Consider the following 23,344-nt stretch of genomic DNA (forward strand, 5'->3'; position numbering starts at 1 on the left):
TATAGCTAACTTGTCTAGAAAGGCCTTCGAATACAGCAATTTTGTATCGGTAAGTCTAACTTTGGACATGAATTTCTGTTTCACTTTAAAATAAAACGACTCAGGATTTGATTGATTAAAATCTGTAAAATAAGAGAATTTCCTCAGAAATGTACTTGAGCTCCCCTGTAAAGGAGCAGGACAATGTTCCCACTGTGTGTAGTTCACAGGAACCCTCCTGGAACTTGTTTTGTGTAAGAAGTGATTCCCATAATGTTGATAACAAAACAAATCACCATAATTGACAGAATCTAAGTACAACTCCTCAGCATCAAAGGCCGCATAATATTTCAAATCAGAGAACAATTCTTCTACGGCCTGAAGATCCCAATCATCAGAACGAATATCTTGCTTAATCACATCTCCCATGTTTACTCTAAGCACATTAGGAACATTAATAACTTCTGTGGGGCCATGTATCTGAAACCTAACCGCATCCCACACAATCCCATCAAGGACAGGCCAAGCAGTAATCTCTACTGTATTTAAGTCTCTCTTTAGTCTTTGTGCTGAATGTGAGGAGGAAAGAGGGGCCAATGTTCCATTAAGGTACTGAATTCCTGTTCTTTCTTTCACATAATGGCCATCGATCAGGCGGAAAAAATAAAACACAAAACCAATTGACATAAAAAGATAAAATGAAAATAGTATCAGCCAAATGTATGTCCAAGGTGGAATTAGAAAATGTTTTTTAAACAACGTGGCATATTTTGCAATAGTCGATGGTTTCTTTGAAAGTTCCGAATCAGAGTCAAAAGAGAATCTGGACTGGTTAGCTAAACGGGCTTGTAAATCGGACATAGATAAATCAGCAGGATCTGCATAGGTCAATTCATCAAAGTTAGTAACAGGAATAGTATTTAATAAAGGACTCGATATAGCAGGCATCTCGAGGGATACCTCCTGTTCTGCACCAGATGTAATAGCCAGCACAGAGTGCCTCACCATGGAAGGACAGGATACAGCCGGTGTCATGCTATGAAGAATCGGCCACCCTGTGTGTCTTGACATTGTCAATAGAAATAAATCTGTTTTCTTTACGACCTGGAAGTGGTGGTAAAATGACTGTTCTTGTGCCCTTCACTCCAAGAACTCGAACCGGTGCTCGATATGAGGGACCAAACTCTTTCTTGTTATCGATCTTCTCTCGAACCAGTTCTCCAACTTGGGGTAGCCAGCCAACTACCGGGATCTGCAACGCATCATCCGACGTGGAGGGCAAGTGTTCCTTAGCAAGACTGTCTCTGGTCTTTTGTAGATTCTGTAAAACATTGCAATGTTCATCTACGTCAAAGGCCGCGGCCTGGGCCTGGCAGTCTGCACCATCGAGGTCAGGGACGTACATCTTGATACCAAAGAGCATTTCGTATGGGGTCCGCCCACCCAGAGACCTTCTAGGGAGATTATTAAGCGCACGCTGCACGCCATAGAGGTGGGTCAGCCAGTTTCTACCAGTGCCTATAACTCGGGCTGTCAAAGATTGCTTTAAGTCGCGGTTCATTCGTTCTACTACACTATTGCCCTCAGGCCTGTAGGGACTTAAAAACTTGACTTGGACTCCCAACGAAACCATAGCATCCTTATACGCCTTAGAGGCGAAAGCCGGACCCTGGTCCGAATGGAAAGTACCACAGGCAAAGATTCCCACAAAGACACGCAAATCCTTAATGACCGTCCGCGAATCAGCGCTTCGATGCGGCCATACCCACACAAAGCGTGTGCATGAGTCAACTGCTACTAAGATGTATTTATACGCAGTATCAGAGGAAAAAGGACCGCAGTGATCCAAATAAACGCAACCAAGCGGTTTATTAGAGATGTACAACTGTGTCTGAGGCGGACGCGCAGCAGTAGAAGGCTTAATCTGCTGACAAATGTCACACATAAGGACATAATCGCGCGTCTGTTTGTACAGTCCCCGCCACCAGAACCTTTGTTGTAGCTGAGTTACAGTGGCTGAGACGCCCGCATGCGCAGACGCCACACCTTCATGAGCCGCTGTAATCAGAGAAGCTCTGCGATCCGAGTTGGGAACTAGACGTTCGCCAACTTCAGGAATTTTCACATAAGGAACCTTATCGGGACTTAAGTGGTATGTGTACTTCGAAGGGAACCCCGCAGGATATTTACCTCCCTTCTCCGTGGCAGCAACAGCCGCCAAGATGTCATCATCTATTTTGCTTTTGGACCTCGTGACTGCTGCAACTAAGTATTTCGATACCGCAGACTTCGCTGCCTCATCAGCAAGCGAGTTACCAACAGCGTGGACCCCCACGCGCTGGTGGCCGAGAGTATGAATCACAAACACGAGCGGCAGCTTCTCCTTAAGTTCCGCCACTCGGACCCAGATCATTTTATGTTTTATTGTGCTACCTTTGGAATCACGAAAATCATTCTGAATCCAAAAGAACAAGTTCTCATTGTAAGACTGGACACAGTAGTAAGAATCACTTACGATTAAAGTCGTCACACAAGGATCAGCGTACTCCAATGCGAGCATAAGAGCACGAAGCTCTGCTAATTGTGCGGTGCAGTCCCCTAGTGTTTGCGTGTGCACAACACTGGACTTGAACTCATCGTTCACCATGGCACCGACTACAATGGCGCAAGCGGAAACGTAGGCATGTTTAGAGCCCTGCGCAACCTGCGCCGAACCATCAGTGTAAATGATACAATGGAAATCCTCCAACGGCCGCATCGCTAAAGGAGCAGGATGAACAAATTCATACTGTAAGTACTCCTGCGACCGTAAAGCGGCGTCAAAAATAAACGTGACATCCTGGGATGTCAAGGATGTAGCCCACTGAATCCACCGAGGATGCAAAGCTTTAGAATTCGGTACACTGGCTTTCGTGACCGCCTCCAAGGCAGGACACGGGGTAACAACCAACATGCGCTTTCCCTGCGACAGGGCACGTTCCTTAAGAATTGCCATTTGCACAGCCGTTAAAACTTTCTCCACAGTGGAAAAACGCAGTTCAGCCGAAGTGTACAAGTGTGACTTGTAAGCAATAGGTACAGTATCCCCTTCATTAAAAGTCAGGTACGTGAAACCCACCGTCCCAGGGATAATTCTTATCACCAGGTTGGTTTGGTTATCACGAGTCTGTAAGTAGTCAGAAGCGAGCAAATCAGCCTGCAAAGACTGCAGGATGGCTGAATGCTCAGGCAGCCAGCATGATTTGGAAAAAGATGGTTGTATCAGCGCATACAAAGGCTTGATACGCTGGGCATATTCCGGAATGTATGTTCTACCGAAATTCAAAAAACCCAGTAAAGACTGTAATTTTTTCAGCGTTGTCGGAGAGCGCAATTGTGCGCACTTCTCCAGGAAGTGAGGAGCCAACCCCTTTCCTTCGTGGTTAAGTTCATAACCCAGAAACAACACTGTGTACTCCGCAATGTGCGATTTTGCAAAGTTAAACTTGTAACCCATGTCTGCAAAGTTACAAATTATGCTGTTTACTCGACACAGATGCTCCCAAAGTTCGTCATCTGTGAGATATATGTCATCCACATACGAACAAGCAACTGGATCGAAACTCTCCAAAAGAGAGACTATGCGGGCGGAAAACACTCCAGGACTATTCTTATATCCCATTGGGAGTCGTTTAAACATTTTTTGTACGCCGCCGCACGTAAAACTGGTCCATTGGGAACTAAGACATCTAATCTGTGTGCATAAAAACCATTGGAAATGTCAAGCGTGGTTTTGAACCGTTTACGCTCAAGACTATTCACTAGGGCAGAGCCGTGAGTATTCTGTACTGCACAGTTACGGCAATGCAAGTTCAAATGCCGGTAATCCAAAACCAGACGATATGAGCCGTCCGGCTTGTTAACAGTAAAAAGGGGATTATTCATAGGTGACACACACGTTTCAATTACACCTTGATATTCCAATTGTTCAAGGATAGCCGCGACTGAAGCTTTAGCTTCACGCCGTATGGGATACTGAGGTTGTGGCTGCGGCTGTGACCGTAAAGGAATCTCATGGCTAGGGGACAATTTATCCCAGCCACACTGATTTCGGTACACAGCCGGCGCAAGCGCCAGAGCCCACTCTTCTGCAAAATGCAGCGCTTCCACTCTCGATACAGTGTGCGCGAAACTGGGGAGGATCACCTCCTCCCCTCGCGGAGCTGCGAGAACAAAAGGTGGGGGCCAGTCAGCCTCCGAAAGCAAAATGTCATACGTAGACGAAAGATTTTCCCAAAATACCCCTTTTACAGTTCGCTGCATGTCACCTTCAATTAACAGGACAATTTCAAAAAGTCGTTCAGGGGGAGCAACATGTGTATCAGCCGTTTCAATCACAACATAAGTGTCAGTCGCTGTCACCTTCAACAGTGGACGGAGGGCCTCTCTCACTATGGTAATCTCCGCCGCGCTGTCCAGCAAGGTCAGAGCCCACGTCAGATTCCGAAGCCGCGTTCTCACTATCTGGGGCATATCGATGTGCCGTTAAGGCTGCGACCTTCTTCTTGGCAAACTGCGGTCTCTTTGGCGTAGAGTCGTCCCGCTGATCCCCTTCACTTCGCGTGCGGGGCTGGCCACGTCCTTGCTGGCCACCCCTGCCCCTGCCGCCCCCTCCACCACCGGTTGACGGAGCCGATGAGTCCTGAAAGGAACGAGGAGAGCGTTGGTCAGAAGCCTGAAATCTTTCAGGAGATTTAATCGTCGCGCGATCGCGCAAATCATAAACTCGATCTGACTGCGCAGGTTGTGAAGGCGCCGGACTAGAAACCTGTGTCTGCTGTTGTTGTTGCTTACCCTGATTCTGCTTTTTAGGCCAATTTTGTTTTTTGGACTTGGGTTGTCCACCCGTTTCCGAAGACTGTCCCTGGGGCTGCTTCTTCTCTTTTTCAGAAAAAGCCTTTACACCCTTAGAAGTGCGGCCAACCATATTATAAGCCGCCACAATAATTCTTGCTAGCTGACGGGGTTTCTCGGCATCGGGAATTAACGCCAGAGCATTGGCCACCTGAAAGTTCACTGCATCCCCCTTGACATTTGCAAGGATAAGACCGCAAACTGTCTCAAACGAGCCGCTCAGGCGCATACCCAATTTAACCGCCGACTCCGGTCTGTGGTCATCCTGAACACGTTTAAGGACCGCAGAAAGGTTTGACACAGACGGGGTGCCATAGCACCTCGAGTAAACCGCTGCAAAAGTCTTACCCCATGTTTCACAGTCCGCAAGTTCAGGGGCTAAATCTTTCGGTAAACTAAGCGTAAGAATCCGGTGTTTTTCACCCGGAGTCGTATTAGGAAACACAGCCTCCAGCTGGTCGAATTTCTCGGCAAGCCAGTAAGGAAAATCATCCTTATCCTGGGGCTTCTTGCCCATAACGGAATTCACCAAGACAGGACTGATTTTCAAACCAGCCTGTTCTGCTCGAAGCTGCGCACCTGCGGATACTGCGCCATGTACATTACGACCAATGTAATGAACAAGCGCCCTAATCACTCCAACCGCGACATCATGAAGACGCCGCAGGTCAGCTACACTACAAGTAGAGCGATTAGGGTGAGGAGTAAATCCACCCAAAGCGGGCCAATTTGTGCCCGGAATGGACAAAGGACCTAACCTCGGAGCCGTTAAAGAATGGGGTAGGGCGCCACCAAACCAAACTCCGTGCTGCCAAGCATCGATAGGTACTTCCAGTGCCCTGTACGGAGCATAAGCCGCCGGTACAGCCGAGGCAGTGCATGAATGGAAGACACCCGAATTAGCGTCCACTTCCGGAAATGTCACCCAGGAATAAAACAATTCGTACGGGTACGCATGTTCCGCACTCACCACTAGAACCACAGCCAAGCCCTCCACAGGGACATTATATGCCCGCAAGTGGTCGCGAACCGCGACACGGCTATGCTGCGGTATGTCCACGGCCATGGTAGCACAGGAAGAGAAAAAAGACAAAGAACACTTTGTAGCACAACTGGGTAGTAATTCAAAGAAACCGTTTTTTAAAGAATTCAAGCTTGAAAAGACCTATTTAAAAAATAGGTAGGTTTTTCCGACACCACCGTTTACCGGAAACGGGAATGAAGGTGTCAAGGTTTGAAGGATATACTACTCGAGTGTCATGATATAAGGCCAACAACGTACGGGCGCCATGTAGCAGGGTTTCCGTTCTCCCACAGAACTGTGCATAGAGATCTAGAACCTCAGTGAGTTAGGATGATCCAAAACTCACCTCAGTGTCAGAAATCCCCTTACCTAGCTAGCTACAGTGTCTCATGGCTCATTATGGAATGATCCATGTCTTAGACAAACCAGAACATGAACTTTAGAATACCTCAGGAATCGTGGAACACATGAACACTCTTTCGTTATATAATCATTTCAAACCAAAACTGAGAGTCAAAGAACACAAGTGCAAGTTTGAAATATTTATTATTCAATGCAAAGTTCTCAAACGCAGTATCTTGTATAATACCAAAATGCAGATTATAAAAATCAGAGTCAGCAGCATAGTCACTAATCCATAGTAAGCAAAAGGTGATAGCATGTTATAATGCAAAATCTATCGAAATCTATATCACCTATATTTCGCGCACCCTATTTAGCATATTATTTTATATCTAAGAAGGTCTCATTCGGGCTTTAGCAGGGCGAACCCATACCTCTAAATGTCAGTAGGAGTAGATCACATCAACAGCTACCAGCTCTCTTCATGCGCAGCACCAAGTGTCTGCGTTCATTCGGTGTAACTCTATCTTAAACCCGCGTAGAGCCCAAAATGTTGGCATCAACATTATTTGTGTTATGTCTAATGTGGTGCGAGGATCAGGCCTCCCAGCAACCTTGTGTTGGGTTATTCTTAGAGTGTGCAGCTCTCAGTGTGCAGACAGTTGTACCAAGTGTACCAGGCAAAGCTGATAGCATAGAAATAACATATTATTCTCAAATAAATCACCTCACCGCTTCTAGGGTGAAAGCGACAACAATAAGTAGGTGTCGTGTGCAAAACTGAAGCCGAAGGAAAAACGGCTGTTTAAACATGTAATACACTCATGCTAACTTAACGCAATATATGTAACGAAGTATCCATATGACAGCCGGAAACAACGACATCACACCATCGCAAGACCTCTGCAACTCCCTCGCCTCCTACTTCCACAACAAGATCGCTGACATACACAACAGCTTCAGCACACAACCAACGCTCCCCACGACCGCACCAACGCCTCCCACCACCACCCTCAGCGCCTGGACCCCGATCGGCACCGAAGACACCATCCGCACGATGAATTTCATCCACTCCGGACCGCCCACCGACCCCTGCCCTCACCATGTCTACAACAAGGCCGACGCTGTCATCGCACCCCACCTGCGAGACATCATCAATACCTCCTTCGACACCGCCACCTTCCCTGAGAGCTGGAAGCACGCCGAACTCAGCGCTCTATTGAAGAAACCAACAGCGGACCCAACCAAACTCAAAAACTACCGCCCCATCTCGCTCCTCCCATTTCCAGCCAAAGTCATCAAGAAGACCATCAACAAGCAACTGGCCGCCTTCCTCGAGACAAATGGATCCCTCCACCCATCTCAGTCGGGCTTCAGGGCCAACCACAGCACCGAGACCGCCCTCATTGCTGCCACCGATGACATCCGTACCCTGCTCGACAACGGAGAATCAGCGGCCCTCATCCTCCTAGACCTCTCCGCAGCATTCAACACTGTCTGCCACCGCACCCTAGTGCAGCGCCTCAGCATCGTGGGAATCCAAGAGAAGGCTCTGGAGTGGATCATCTCCTTCCTCGCTGGAAGGACACAGAGAGTCCGCCTACCCCCGTTCAGATCAGAAGCCACCGAAGTCATCTGCGGCGTACCACAAGGATCATCGCTCAGCCCCACCCTCTTCAACGTCTACATGAGCCCCCTTGCGGCCATCGCACGCCAACACAACCTCAACATCATCTCCTACGCCGATGACACACAGCTGATCCTCTCCCTCACCAACGACCCCTCCACCGCCAGAACCAACCTTCACGAAGGGATGAAAGACGTGGCCGAATGGATGACGACCAGCCGCCTGAAACTGAACTCAGACAAGACGGAAGTTCTCATCCTGGGCTCGTCGCCCTCCGCCTGGGACGACTCCTGGTGGCCACCCGCCCTGGGCTCCGCACCCAAACCAACAGACCACGCAAGCAACCTGGGCTTCATCCTGGACTCCTCCCTCTCCATGACCAGACAAGTCAACGCCGTCTCCTCGTCCTGCTTCAATATCCTGCGCATGCTACGTAAGATCTTCCGGTGGATCCCCACCGAGACCAGGAAGACCCAGGCCCTCGTCACCAGCCGACTGGACTACCGCAACACCCTCTACGCCGGAACCACCACCAAGCTCCAGAAGAGACTCCAGCGAATCCAGAACGCCTCAGCCAGACTCATCCTCGACATCCCCCGACACAGCCACATCTCCGGACATCTGAGAGACCTGCACTGGCTCCCGGTCAACAAGAGAATCCCCTTCCGTCTCCTCACCCACGCACACAAAGCCCTACACAGCCAAGGCCCGAGATACCTCAACAGCTGCATCAACTTCTACACTCCCACACGCCAGCTCCGATCAACCAGCCACGCCCTCGCCACCGTCCCCCGCATCCGCAGAGCCACAACAGGAGGAAGGTCCTTCTCCTACCTGGCCGCCAAGACCTGGAACTCCCTCCCGACCCACCTCCGCCTGACCCAAGTCCACCTCGCCTTCAGGAAGCAGCTCAAGACCTGGCTGTTCGAGCAGTAGCGGACCCCCCCCCCCCCGCCCCCAAGCGCCTTGAGACCCTCCTGGTGAGTAGTGCGCTATATAAATGTTTTGATTGATTGATTGATTGATTGATTGAACCCTATTTAAAGGACGCGCAGCGCCTGAAAGGCTGGCTCCCGGGAAACCATTGGGGGTTGCTGTTGCACCTTATAAAATTAATTAACATAACTTAACAAACAAAAACCTGTGTTTTTGACAACTAGCAGCAGTGTGCCTTATACATAGTATCATTTTTTCCCCGAGAAGCAGCGCAAAGACGCCTCAGGCCATTTGAGCGCTATAGAAAACAGAAAATCAAATCAACCAAATCACATAGTTCACTTTACAAAATCCTCTCATGTTGCTGTCAGAGAAAAAAAAATAAACACCCTTGTTCTCATTAAAAGAAGCAGTAGCAATTTATCGGAAGCCATAGCCTGATATTTGACCTCTGCCTTGCACAGCCAAAGTAGCAAGATAAAGAAAAAAAGTCAAGGCCTGCCTAATTCGCCTTCTGAACACCAGCATTGTTATTTTAGGAGCGCTGCAGCACCCTCCAAACCCCTACTTTCAGTGATTATGGAGGAAGATAAAGATGGGTAAACTGTCACTGAGGGAGAAAGCAAGAACTTGCCACAGTAGTGGGATGAAGAGACGAAGGTGGATTGAAAGCTACACAGCCTTGGTATTTGGTCCTCTGACATTTAATAGCATCGACTGTGGGCTTCTGTCCCTCATTCTTTTATGAATTAAACACAGGGGCGACTGTAGTATGAGGAGGCAGTGGGTCGCTACTCTGAAGCTCTTTGAGATTCCCTGCTGTATCCTGCATTACAGAGTTTTGATATGTCCTTTCACTGGATTGTTAAAGTGGACCGTAAAGACCAGCACCACGCGCCTCACTTGATGAGAGCCTCCTCCCAGCATGGGCATCCTTAGTACCTAAATGAGGACCTAACTGGACGCAGGGAACAGGCCTGTCTGCAATGCTCTAGGTGTATGTATCCTGTGCCCGGGTCTCCTTGTCATGTGTAGTGTTGTACATCTCAGTAGGCAAATGCAGTTATGTTCCAGAAATATTTGTAGACAAAATGCTAACTCGGACATTCTTCTCCATCATTATTAAATGTGATGAAGTAAGAAAGAACCATATTCGAGTTGATGCAATTCAACAAAACAGTCTCAGACTGCTAGATTGAGGATCATGATACAGGCAGAGTCCGCCCATCCTAATGCCCCTCACCTTTTGGCCACTATAAAGAATGTCAGGCTGAGCAACGGTCAGTTTGACAGACACTTTATTTTCCGGTCAGGCAGTCAGGAGCTATACATGCGCTAAATGCGCAGACTCCTGGCTGCCTGAGGAAAACTTTGCCTGGCTGAAGAAGTCACAGCTCCAGTGGATGCGACGACTTCAGCCTGGCAAAGCGCCTCAAGGCCCTACTCCTCATGATGATGGGGAGCATCACTGATTGTCTCGGACGTGGGCGCTTCCGTTCTAAGCCCTGAAGTAATCAGGGCTGAGTCTCAAGCACAGACACCTCGTCACAGAGTGAGGTTGGATCAGAAGTCTCACTGACCCCATCCTGCTCTATGAGTGAGGGGCTGCTGCCTTCCCTCGAATGATCTAAGGCTAATCTAAGGTCAGCCAATGAGGGAAGGCAGAAGTCCCAACCCTACTGGGACCTCTGAGATTTGGGACTTCGTGAGATCTCCGAGGCAGAGTTAATCAGGTAAGTATGATTTCAATTTTAATGTTTGGTGCATGCATGCGTGAATTTACGGGAGTGAGTGTTGTGAATGGATGTGTGTGTGCACGTGCATGTGAGAATGCATGAGTGTGAGTGAGAGTTCATGTGTGCATATGACAGGTGCTTTTGGGAAAAGAGGTGGTAAAAATGACGAAGGCTTCCCAGATTATTAGTCTCGAGCTTAAAGTACGACAGTCTGACATGGTGGTAGTATTGGTACAAACATGTCTCTGTGACACCATCAGAGACAATTGGAAGCACATATGAGAGATGAGATGTCATGTAGTCAGTTAAATTGCTGTTTCCACTATGCTGTGGTGCATGGCCAGTCTCAGAAAGGTGGATTTTTGACCAGCACACAAAGTGCATCATGCTCAGCCACTACTTAAGACGCTTAGGAGCGCATTTATGAGGCTGTTTGCATTACAATGCAAACCTTAAGACAGGTCTTTTAAGCCACGCATATCCACTTTGCGTGTCTCCAAGCGCCTACAAAAATATGCAGTAACACAACGCAGCACAAATCGCTGCATTACATTACTCTGCCCTGGGTAGGTGTGCCATGGGCATTGTATGGGTGTTCCCACGCAACTCGCATGAATTATGATGCTTGGGGTCTGCCCTTTCCTTATCACACAGTGCAGCGCAGCAAGGTGACTTGCATCGCTGCACTGTCTTACTTTCTCATAAATGAGGCTCTTACTACTTTGACATCATGCATCAGAACGTAGCTTCTCGGGATCTGTATTTAGTGGTCACATTGCTACAGTGTCTCTAGACTCAACTCTGCCTGCCATAACTTGCTGATGTCAGAAAATTAAACATTGTTATAGGGCACCATGGGCATATCTGAGACTGGCACCTTAATGATTCTGTAAATGTCTTGATATTGAGCATGAGTCATTTCAACTTGATGAAGTATATTTACTTCAAACTGCATAATTATACTAGGGGAGAGAGTTGGCCTAACGGCTAGGGCGGTCAACCTTGAATCTGGGAACCTGGGTTCGAGTCTCGGCAATGACGCTGAACGGGGAAACAACACTTACAACACAACTTTTACAACGCACTACCTTTACAACGCAACTTTTTACAATGCAACATCCATTACAATGCATGCCATTACAATGCAACCATAGCAACGCATGTCACTACAACGCACACCACTACAAAGCATGTCATTACAACGCAGTCATTACAACGCATACCATTACACCGCATACCTACACTATCCAACACTTACCCTAATGTTGCACCCCCTGGAGTTACAATAGTAATTTTTACCCCTACACTATCCAATACTTACCCTACTGTTGCACCCCCTGGAGTTAGAATAGTAATTTTTAGCCCTACACTATCCAACACTTACCCTACTGTTGCACCCTACTGTTGCTGTTCTCAAATCTGCAGGTTCCTATATAGCATAGCACTGTAACGCGATTAGCATTGGGGAATAATAGAAATTTTTGTAGAGCTTTAAGGAGAGTTTATCACTGTACTTTGGTTCGCGCTTTCCCAGCCGTAGCGCTATTTGTGTTGCTTTATTGGAATTTGCATTGCCTGTTTCTTCACTCGATCATTGTCGCGCTTTCAAGACACATTGTCTGAGTCATTAATTAATCTCTGTGCCCCAGCCTATCTCTAGTTTCGTTTTCGCTGCCATTTTAGTTGTTGTTGTGCCCCGGAGCCTGTCCTCTACAGCCCGCCCCGCCTCCCAGCTGACCCTCCCTCCCACGGACTGCATAGCCTGCTCCCACACCCGTAAGCGCTGTGACTGTCCTGACGCTCTCAGAAGCGGTCGCTCCCCCACACTCCCAGCTCTCACCTGGTATCGTTGGCTACGCTCTTTACTTATCTGCTGCTCTCAAATCTGCAGGCTCCTATATAGCATAGCGCTGTAACGCGATTAGCATTGGGGAATAATAGAAATATTTGTAGCGCTTTAAGGAGAGTTTATCACTGTACTTTGATTCGCGCTTTCCCAGCCGTAGCGCTATTTGTGTTGCTTTATTGGAATGTGCATTGCCTGTTTTTTCACTCGATCATTGTCGCGCTTTCAAGACACATTCTCTGAGTCATTAATTAATCTCTGTGCCCCAGCCTATCTCTAGTTTCGTTTTCGCTGCCATTTTAGTTGTTGTTGTGCCCCCGAGCCCGTCCTCTACAGCCGGCCCCACCTCCCAGCTGACCCTCCCTCTCACGGACTGCATAGCCTGCTCCCACACCCGTAAGCGCTGTGACCGTCCTGACGCTCTCAGAAGCGGTCGCTCCTCCACGCTCCCAGCTCTCACCTGGTACCGTTGGCTACGCTCTTTACTTATCTGCTGCTCTCAAATCTGCATGCTCCTATATAGCATAGCGCTGTAACGCGATTAGCATTGAGGAATAATAGAAATATTTGTAGCGCTTTAAGGAGAGTTTATCACTGTTCTTTGATTCGTGCTTTCCCAGCCGTAGCGCTATTTGTGTTGCTTTATTGGAATTTGCATTGCCTGTTTTTTCACTCGATCATTTTTGCGCTTTCAAGACACATTGTCTGAGTCATTATTAATCTCTGTGCCCCAGCCTATCTCTAGTTTCGTTTTCGCTGCCATTTTAGTTGTTGTTGTGCCCCAGAGCCCGTCCTCTACAGCCCGCCCCGCCTCCCAGCTGACCCTCCCTCGCCCCTCCCCTTCCACTATCCACATATGACAGATGCCTTTGTGCCCAGCGTTCCCGCGCAGCGGATGCGCCCCATGCGCGCCGAAGGTGCGCCAAAGGTAAGCCCGTCTACACCCGTCCGCGCCTGGACCGCGCCCAGCGCCAGACCCCCTGGTCCCCGCATTTCACAATCCGCCCGCATTACTTACGACGCCACAACTCTCTCCGCCCTTAACCCCGGCCGCCCACCAAACTGCTATCAAGCCGCCCCTGGACACACCCATGGTCACTTCTCCTGCCTCTCCTGCAAGTTCGACTGCATCAGGACCCACTCCAAATCATCTAATTCTAAACAGAAATCCAATGCTAACCACCTCAAATGCATCCTGATCAACACCCGCTCAGTCCACAGACACTCCATCGAACTCTGGAACCTACTCGACACTACATCACCGGACATCGCCTTCCTCACAGAAACATGGATGAACGCCTCATCAGCGCCCGACATCGCCATAGCCATCCCAGAAGCCTACAAGATCATCCGAAAGGACCGCACCAACCAAACAGGAGGAGGCATCGCCATCGTTCATAAGAACACCATCCGCATCACGACTAGTTCCGACGACAACCTCGCTTCCGCCAAACACCTCCACTTCCAGATTCACACCGACCCCAAAACCACACTCAGAGGTACCCTCATCTACAGACCCCCTAGCCCCCGCACGCAATTCAGCGAAGACATCGCTGACTTCATCAGCCCACATGCCCTCTCCTCCGAAAACTACATTCTTCTGGGAGACCTCAACTTCCACCTGTAAAAGAAAAACGACAACAACACCACCACCCTTCTGGATAACATGGGCAATCTAGGACTCACACAATTGGTAGACACCCCCACACACTCTGCCGGACACACGCTTGACCATATCTTCACCTCCAGCAAGCACATCTTCTTCGACCACACCACAGCTCTCCACTGGATGGACCACAGCTGTGTTCACTTCAATTACAAAAAGCCCACGACACACAACCACCCCCAACCCATTCCCCGAAAAAACTGGAACAAAATTACCACCGATCAGCTCTTCACATCGCTTCACCAAAACCCCCCTGCCAAATCGTCGGACCCTAACCAAGCAGCCACCAACTTCACACAGTGGATCACCCACAATGCTAACGAACTAGCACCCCTGAAAAACCATCTTATCAAGCAAGGCAGCAAAAAAGCCCCCTGGTTCAACGATGACCTTAAAAAATCCAAAATGTTCTGTCGTTCTCTCGAGAAAACCTGGAGAAAAAATCCAACCAATGACAACCTAGCCACCTTCAAGAACGCCACCCGCAATCACCACCAACTGATCCGATCCACCAAGAAATCTGCTTTCAAGGATCAACTTGACAACAATGCCCAAAACAGCAAGGAACTATTCAACATCGTCAAAGAATTCACCAACCCCACCGCCGGCACAACCGACATTTCTCCCTCCCAAGACCTCTGCGACTCTCTATCCTCATTCTTCCACAATAAAATCGCCGAAATACATAACAGCTTCGACAACCAGTCCGACGACATGCCCACCCATCCCATTTCCGAACCAACACCGCCCTCTAACATCCTTTACGCCTGGAACACAATCACCACCGAAGATACCATCCGCCTCATGAACTCCATCCACTCAGGATCGCCTACCGACCCATGCCCCCACCACATTTTCAACAAAGCAGACTCCATCATCGCCCCCCATCTCCGCGACATCATCAACAGTTCTTTCAACTCCGCTACCTTCCCGGATAGCTGGAAACATGCGGAACTGATCGCCCTCTTGAAGAAACCCACAGCAGACCCCACTGAACTTAAGAACTACCGCCCCATCTCGCTCCTCCCATTCCCTGCCAAAGTCATTGAGAAAGCCGTCAATAATCAGCTCGCCGCCATCATCGAATCCAACAAATCCCCCGACCCTTCACAATCCGGCTTTCGAGCCAAACACAGCACCGAAACCGCCCTCATCGCAGCAACAGACGACATCCAAACACTACTGGACAACGGAGAAACAGTTGCCCTCATCTTACTTGACCTCTCCGCAGCCTTCGACACAGTCTGTCATAACACCCTAATACAACGCCTCAGCAACATCGGAATACAAGGAATTGCTTTGGACTGGATCATCTCATTCCTCGCCGGAAGAACCCAGAGAGTTCGCCTTCCTCCCTTCAAATCAGAAGCCAAAGAAGTCATCTGTGGCGTTCCACAAGGATCATCACTCAGTCCAACCCTCTTCAACGTCTACATGAGTCCCTTCACAACCATCGCGCGCCAACACAACCTCAACATCATCTCCTACGCAGACGACACCCAACTAATCCTCTCCCTCACCAAAGACCCAAACACAGCCAAAACCAACCTTCACGATGGAATGAAAGATGTAGCCGAGTGGATGAAGAACAGCCACTTAAAACTGAACTCGGACAAAACGGAAGTCCTCATCTTAGGGTCATCCCCCTCGGCCTGGGATGATTCCTGGTGGCCACCGGCCCTGGGAACCGCCCCCATTCCAACGGATCACGCACGTAATCTGGGCTTCATCCTGGACTCCTTCCTCTCAATGACCAGACAAGCCAATGCCGTCACATCATCCTGCTTCAACATCCAACACATGCTCAAAAAAGTTCTCCGCTGGATCCCCACTGAAACAAGAAAGACAGTTACCCACGCACTGGTCACCAGCCGACTGGATTACGGAAACACCCTTTACGCCGGAACCACAGCCAAACTACAGAAAAAACTCCAACGCATCCAAAACGCATCAGCAAGACTCGTATTGGACATCCCTCGGCAAGCTCACATTTCCGGCCACTTGAAAGATCTCCACTGGCTCCCCGTCGACAAGAGAATAACGTTCTGTCTCCTAACCCACGCACACAAAGCCCTCTATAATCTAGGACCTGAATGCCTCAACACAAGACTGTCCTTCTACGCCCCCCACCGCCAACTTCGTTCAGCCAACCAAGCCCCCGCCGTCGTTCCTCGCATCCACAGATCCACCATGGGGGGATGATCCTTCTCCTACCTAGCAGCCAAGATCTGGAATTCTCTCCCCACCCACCTCCGCCTAACTCAGAACCACCTCTCCTTCAGAAAGCAATTAAAAACTTGGATATTCGATAAGTAATTACTCCCGCCTCCTCAAGCGCCTTGAGACCCTCTGGGTGAGTAGTGCGCTATATAAATTTCTGAACTTGAACTTGAGTTAGAATAGTAATTTTTACCCCTACACTATCCAATACTTACCATACATGCAATGTAATGGTATGCGTTGTAATGGTATGCATTGTAAATGTAGTATGCGTTGTAGTGGAATGCGTTGTAATGGATGTTGCGGTGTAAAAAATGCGTTGTAAAGGTATGCATTGTAAAAGTATGCGTTGGAACGACATACATCCCGCTGAACATCCTGTGATTCGGGGCAAATCACTTAATCTCCCCATTTCTAACAAAAAATGAAGGTGTCCTCATGTAACGCAACTGGTGCTATGTAAAGCGCTCTGATACCCGATTCGGGTCAAGGTCACAATATATTAAACTCTGTAAAAAAATAAATAAAAAATACTTGGGCGCGTTGAAACAGCTGTACAGACTATTTCTTATTTCACGAAACAACATTTGAGTCGGCACTTCATGAATTTCTGCACCGGTCTAGTATTTTTAGTTCTGGCTGAAAAGAGTTTTACCTTGACATTTCTTAGTGTTCAGAAATTCAAAAGAGGAGCATTGAGGTTCCCATGCATTTACCAATGAATTTCACGCAATTCTAGATTTACTAAGGTTAGCTAAGCTGGAATTGCGTGAAATTGCTACATCTACCACAGAGAGGCATAACAAGGAGAAAATTCGTTTTTTCTCTATGTTATTTTCCTCTTTATGCTTTCTGCACCACACATCGAAAGAAGAAAATGCCTCTGGGTTGTTTGTGTGCAGGAGGATATTAGTTCCTGCACAAAAGCAATCCTGCCTATAATGCAGGCACTATTACACCATGCTGCAAGGGTGCCTGCATTGATGCTAAACAGCGCCAAGTGCCCAACGCAGGGAGAGAGCTGAAGAGTACAATATCTTAGTAGACATGGTGCCTTTCAGCTCTCTTCCTTTCATGAAGCACAGCAACTTGCCTTGCTGGACTGTATTGTGTGAATTCTTAATAAATCTGCCCCTAAATATATAAACCTCAAAGTCTTACAAAACGACATAATAACACAGTCATGCTCAACGCACAAAATAATTTTACTGTACCAGCAATTCTGTTCTTTTTTTCGAAACTTCTTTAATTTTCTCCTCACTTCTGCAATGCCGGACACCATGAACAACACTACCAGAGGAAGCATTTTTTACAATAAATATATGTACACATTTTTTTCTAAAAAAAACATATTTTTAAAAAGCTGTGTAAGTAAGGGCATCTGTATTGAAAGATTCATCAGGTTGTGCCTTCACCAAAAGTGACTCTTTTTCAGGCAGTCACATGTTGTATATGCATTTACTTTTAATGATGAACAAATGAATGTATTAGTCTGTTTATTAAAATATTGCAGTATGCAGATATCTCGTAAACCACCAGTCACTTTGGTAGAGGTCACATATTCTGGATTTGACTATCATTTCTCACGCAAGTAGAACATCCTATCAAACAAAGTTTGTGTATCATAGGATTGGTATCAGAGTGTTTTAAAACTCTGCAATAATTACAACTTTGCTTAGGACTGTGTTTTTACATATCCTTTTCCTTTGATCCTTTATATTTTCCAGCGGCACCATTTCCTTATTCATTACATATTTCCCTATGGTAGAGCAGAATATGTAAGCATTTAATCATGAGGGGTGTTTTGTCATTTAATCAAGTTTACTTCGTTTCCATTGAATCCAAGTCGATAATTCCAGACTGTGGAATATTATTCTTTTTTAAAACAACACTCAACAAATCGGAATTTGCACTCACTTTGATTCGATCCAAACTCCACTAATCTCAGTACTAAAATTCCATTTAATTTTTGGGCTTATTAGCTTCTCGAAGTTATTAGTCTAGAAGTTGTTGTCATTGGTTTATAAACCAAAAATCTAATATTCGCTGGATAAACATGATATTCTTTTTTTTTTTGTAGAGCAGAGCAGAGGACAAAACAACATTATAAAAAGATTGGTCGTCAGGAACAAATCCACACTTTACACAGATATACATTCTGTACATTTGTCAACTTGAAACCGATAAAACATGGATGAACATACCCTAATCAATAAAATAAAAAATAAAAATGTAAATACCTCAAAAATTTTAACACCTAAGTCAAGCAAAGCCATATATTCGCTTAAAACTACTTAATAGTCTGGCCTTTAAACACTACAAAGAATTTCCCCCACATTATTAAAGTGCTCTAAGTGCAGACCGCCTTTTTAAAACACGTAGTTACGAACAATATTTACATTAAAGTCAACCTTCTATTGTTGTTTTTCCAAACACAATAGGATCCTCCAACAAATAATAACTCGTATTTGAGAAACATCAGGAAACGCTTGCACCTTCCCATTTCTATAAGACCCTAAAGTGCTTAGTTACCATCAGCTATAATCGTACTGCATCTTCACATTTACAGCAAAAAATCACTTCTTCGCATGATCATTACGTGCTTTTAAATGAACAATAAAAACAGAAATCCATTGATAGCTGTTTAAAAACCTTCCGACTGGCAAAAATGGACATTATTACAGTGCAACCATACTTCCCCTAGAATGTAAGGGCTTACAGTGCAATGTGCTAAAGTGCTAGATTTTCGTCGATATATCCCAATGACAAAAACAAGCAAACCTTTCAACTGTAAAGGACTAAAGTGCAATGTGCTAAAGTGCTAGACTTCAGTCAATATATCCCAATTATCAAAAAACTTCGAAAGCTCTGTAAACTTCTTTGTTGCCCCAACCTGTTTAGCATATACTTCTTCAAATCTCCCGATCCTTTGCATTTTATTTATCCATTTAGGATAAGATGGAACCTCTTCTGATCTACAATGCTGGAGAATTAAAGAGCGTACTACTGTGGAGCAAATTGTAATACACATCTCTTCAGCTTTGGTCAAATCTGACCTCACTTTAGAAAACCCAAAAAGGACCCCTTCTGTCTCGGGGTCGATCTTCTTTTTGATGGGCAGGCTTATTGCTGAGAAAATATTGCTCCAAAAAACTTCAAGCTTTGGGCATATAAAAATATATGAAACCAGTCTCTCTCACCATGGGACTGACATCGAAAGCATTTATTTTCCACGTCTGCATAGTGCTTATTTAACATTGTCAGGGTGTAGTAAGCCAGCCACCGTGACATAAAAGCCATTCTTTTAAAATTGGCTGCTCTCAGGGCCTTACTTCCTACTTGGGCTATAGACTGTCATTCACTGATGAGAGAAAGAACAATTTGTCTCCCGAGTTATTTTTCCCAAGAATTCCTCAACCAGGGGAAGTGCCTTACATTTTTTCAACAAAGAATACCAGTTTCCAACACCCTTTCATTTAGCTTTATATAGGGCATTGACCTGGTCGATAGGCACACCGCTTGAGAGGAGATTGTATTTCTTGATAAAGTTTACGATCTGCAAGTATTCCAAGAACTCAGGCTTAATTCGATTACCACATCTGCTTAGAACCTCATCCCAAGAAATCAGTGTCTTAGTAATTAAATTGATGGTCCAGAACCTCAAAGCCACTATCCTTCCATCTCTTAAAGCGACTGGAGTGAATTTACCGCTCGTAAACCCTGCATTCCTCTAACTTCAGAAAAATAAACCCTGAAGAGTCTGCTTGTTTGAAAAAGGACTGAGTCGATCAGAATAGTCACAAGTTGTCTTAAAACTGGACTTTTTAGGTAGTTTGGATATTTTTAAGAAGATTGAAATTTGTGTGCCGGACTCACGAATCATTCTTCCAAAAAAGTATATGTCTATCCGTTCATTAGGTTCCATTAAACATGCTGTAAGATCTAAAATTGCTGCCTCGTAGTAGGTTTGAATATTTGGGAAGGCTAAACCACCTTGGTTTATTTCCAGTTGTACTATGGGCAATTTAACCCTAGAGGTCTTTTTATTCCACACAAATTCCCTAAACATTGAATCAATTTCTTTAAAATACTTAGACTTGATTTTTAAGGGTTCATTGATAAAAAGAAATATTAATATGGGAAGAATGGACATTTTTAAAAGAGCTACATAGCCAATCAATGTCAGAGGTAAAAGGGTCCACTTGTCCAAAAGTGATTTTATTTTATTTTTCATGGCTAGATAATTCAAACTAAATAGTTGTTCTACTTGGTTGGAGACTAAAATACCGAGATATCTATTCCGTTCTTCTTTCAATACCTGGAGTTTTAAATTCGGGGGTAAAAAGTTACAATCCTCATTAAGTATTAAAATCTCCATTTTGTTTTGATTTATTTTGTAGCCTCCTATTTGTCCAAATTTACAAAATTCCAGGAGAACTTTTTCCAAGTTCTGTTTATCCAGACATAAATACATAATTATATCGTCAGCGACAAGTTTCAGCTTAGCCATCCCTTCAAATGGGACTCTAATCAGCGGATTTCCATGGATTCTAATTGCAAGGGTTCAATAAAAAAAGTAAAGAGTATAGATGACATCGGGCAACTTTGTCTGGTCCCACAGTTTATTTCCACTACCCCTATTGAATCACAGTTAACTATAACCGGGGCTTGGGCACCATGATATATGTTTCTCAACATACTTGAAATTTGGACCGGGATGCCAAATTTTCCTAGCCCTAAAAAAGTGTGTCCCAGTTGACCAAGTCAAACGCTTTTTCAGCGTCGACCATAGTAATCAAAGTAGGTGTTTTATTATTAGTCACGTAATTAAGGGCCTGAATGAGAAACCTGGTATTGGTGGACATCGATCTTCCTGCAATGAACCCGGTCTGATCACAGTGGAATAATGCCTGAGCGATGTGAGTAAAACATTGTGCCCTGGCTTTCATTAATATTTTAAAATAGGCATTAACCACATGGCTGCTGGCAGTTTTCCCGTCCTGTGCTGAAAAATTCAGGATGTCATATATTCATGACGAGCTCAGCTCGTCATCAGCACACGACACCCGTGGGTGATGACGAGCTGAGCTCGTCATCAGCATCGAAAGGGTTAAGAATACTAATTGGCCTATATGAATAGACATCCTTTCCGCTTTTCCCCTTTTTAACCAAACTAACCAGAATGGACTCTGTAAAAGTTGTAGGAACACCCCCTCCCTATTTGATATTATTAAACAGTTTCACCAAAAAGGGGGTTAGTTCCTTCAAAAAGGTTTTATAAAATTCAATTGGAAGCCCGTCAGCTCTACAGGCTCTAGCCCCAGCAATAGACTTTACCACACACATAATTTCTCCTTCAGAAATATCCAACTGGAGCTGTTGCGCCATTGGCCCTGCAAGAATGGGGAAATCAACCTCCTTGAAGTAATTGTTAATCTGGTCCGCTCCTGCTTCATATCTAGTAGTATATAACTGCAAGTAATGCTCTAAAAAATTGAGCTATGTCTTGTTTATCCGTTAAAGAGATTCTTGTCTTGGGGGGCGTGGCCTGGAGCCGTCAATGGTGGACGTGTAGTCTTCCAGCTCCGTCCTAAGCCCTGAATACTAGCGGAATATCCTGCACTCCCCTGCCTGCAACCCACCTGATTCCTGCACAGGTTGTCTCCGAGAGCGAGCGGCGTGGGGCGGTGCGGTGTAACCCCTCGCGGCCCGCACCATCGGCGAGTTCCAGCGGCGGAGCCTGTTGCGGCCTGTGGGTCAGATTGAAGCCTCAGCCTAAAGTGATTGGCCTGCCCGGCCTACCCACTGCCGCCTTCGCGGTCCAGCCGGGACCCCGGAATAAGCTTATCCTGCACCACCAGCCGGGACTCCAGATTGCGGTGAGGTGCCCCGCCCTGACTGAGGCTCCGTTACCCCCCTCTTGGTCGCTTCGCCCCTGGCCGACCGCCCTGCTGCGAGGCCCGTTGGGACACGGGAGCACGTCCGGGCCGGCCCGCCGCCCGCCCTCGTAGCTAGCGGGACCCCGCATTCTACCGCAAAGGCGAGGACTGTGGAGCGGGCGGTATACGCAACCCACTGCTGCCACAGTGAGCCCGGTTTCACCCTGCACACGCTGGACATAGCGCATTGTGGATCGGCCCGACCTCACCAGTCTCTTGGCGCCATCTTGTTTCCACACCAGGGCCAGGACGAGACCCTCGGGCCCTGGCAGTCTCACATCGCCTGCTCCTGATCCGCCAGCCGAAGGACATAGAGCGGAGGCCCAGCGCGGGGTGTCGCGCATAGAGGACACGCGCACCTGGAGGCGAGAGGCGGACCCCAGGTACACGGGCCCGAGGCGAGGAGGTGCGCCACGCACCTTGGCGCCCTTTCGAGGTGCTACAGTACCGACCTCTGCCGCGCTCCCGGCTGGTGCAACAAACTCACTCTACAGTGACCTGGACCCCACCATCTCTCCCCCCTTTCCGCCTCTACAGTACCGGGATCACACCTGCCCATAGAGACATCAGTGGAGAATTGGCCCACCCTACGTTGGCGCCTCGCCTGGAAAGCCTACACTGCCCCTGCCAGCCCCGGGGTATTCGCAACATCTGCCTCTCCCCAGCACGTAGAGGACTTTCCATAGCCACTACCCGACACTTTGACCGGACACTCAGAGGGACGGCGGCGGTCTGCTGCATCCACTACAGCGCCACCCTGCTAACGAGATCCATGGGCAGACACAGGGGCAAACCTCAGGACCAAGGCGCTCCGACGGACATACAGTCCACGGACTCTGACGACCCGCTGGCCTCCTCCAACATGGACATCATCCCACCGACCGGTAAGGGATCGCAGGACGCCAAGCTAGATCTTATCCTGAATGAAATACGCGCGACGCGCTAGAATCGCGCATAGACAGTATGGCGACTGGCCTGTCCCTACTAAAGGCTGACCATAACAAGTTGGCGGAACGGGTGGCGGAGCAGAAAATAGCGTTGGGTGACCTCATCCCACAGCAGACGGAACACTCCACGAAATTGGAAAGCGTAGAGAAGCAGCTCAAGCAACTATGGGATAGGGTGGACGATGCTGA

The sequence above is a fragment of the Lissotriton vulgaris genome, chromosome 3_2, assembly GCF_964263255.1.
Source record: "Lissotriton vulgaris chromosome 3_2, aLisVul1.2, whole genome shotgun sequence".
NCBI lineage: Eukaryota > Metazoa > Chordata > Amphibia > Caudata > Salamandridae > Lissotriton > Lissotriton vulgaris.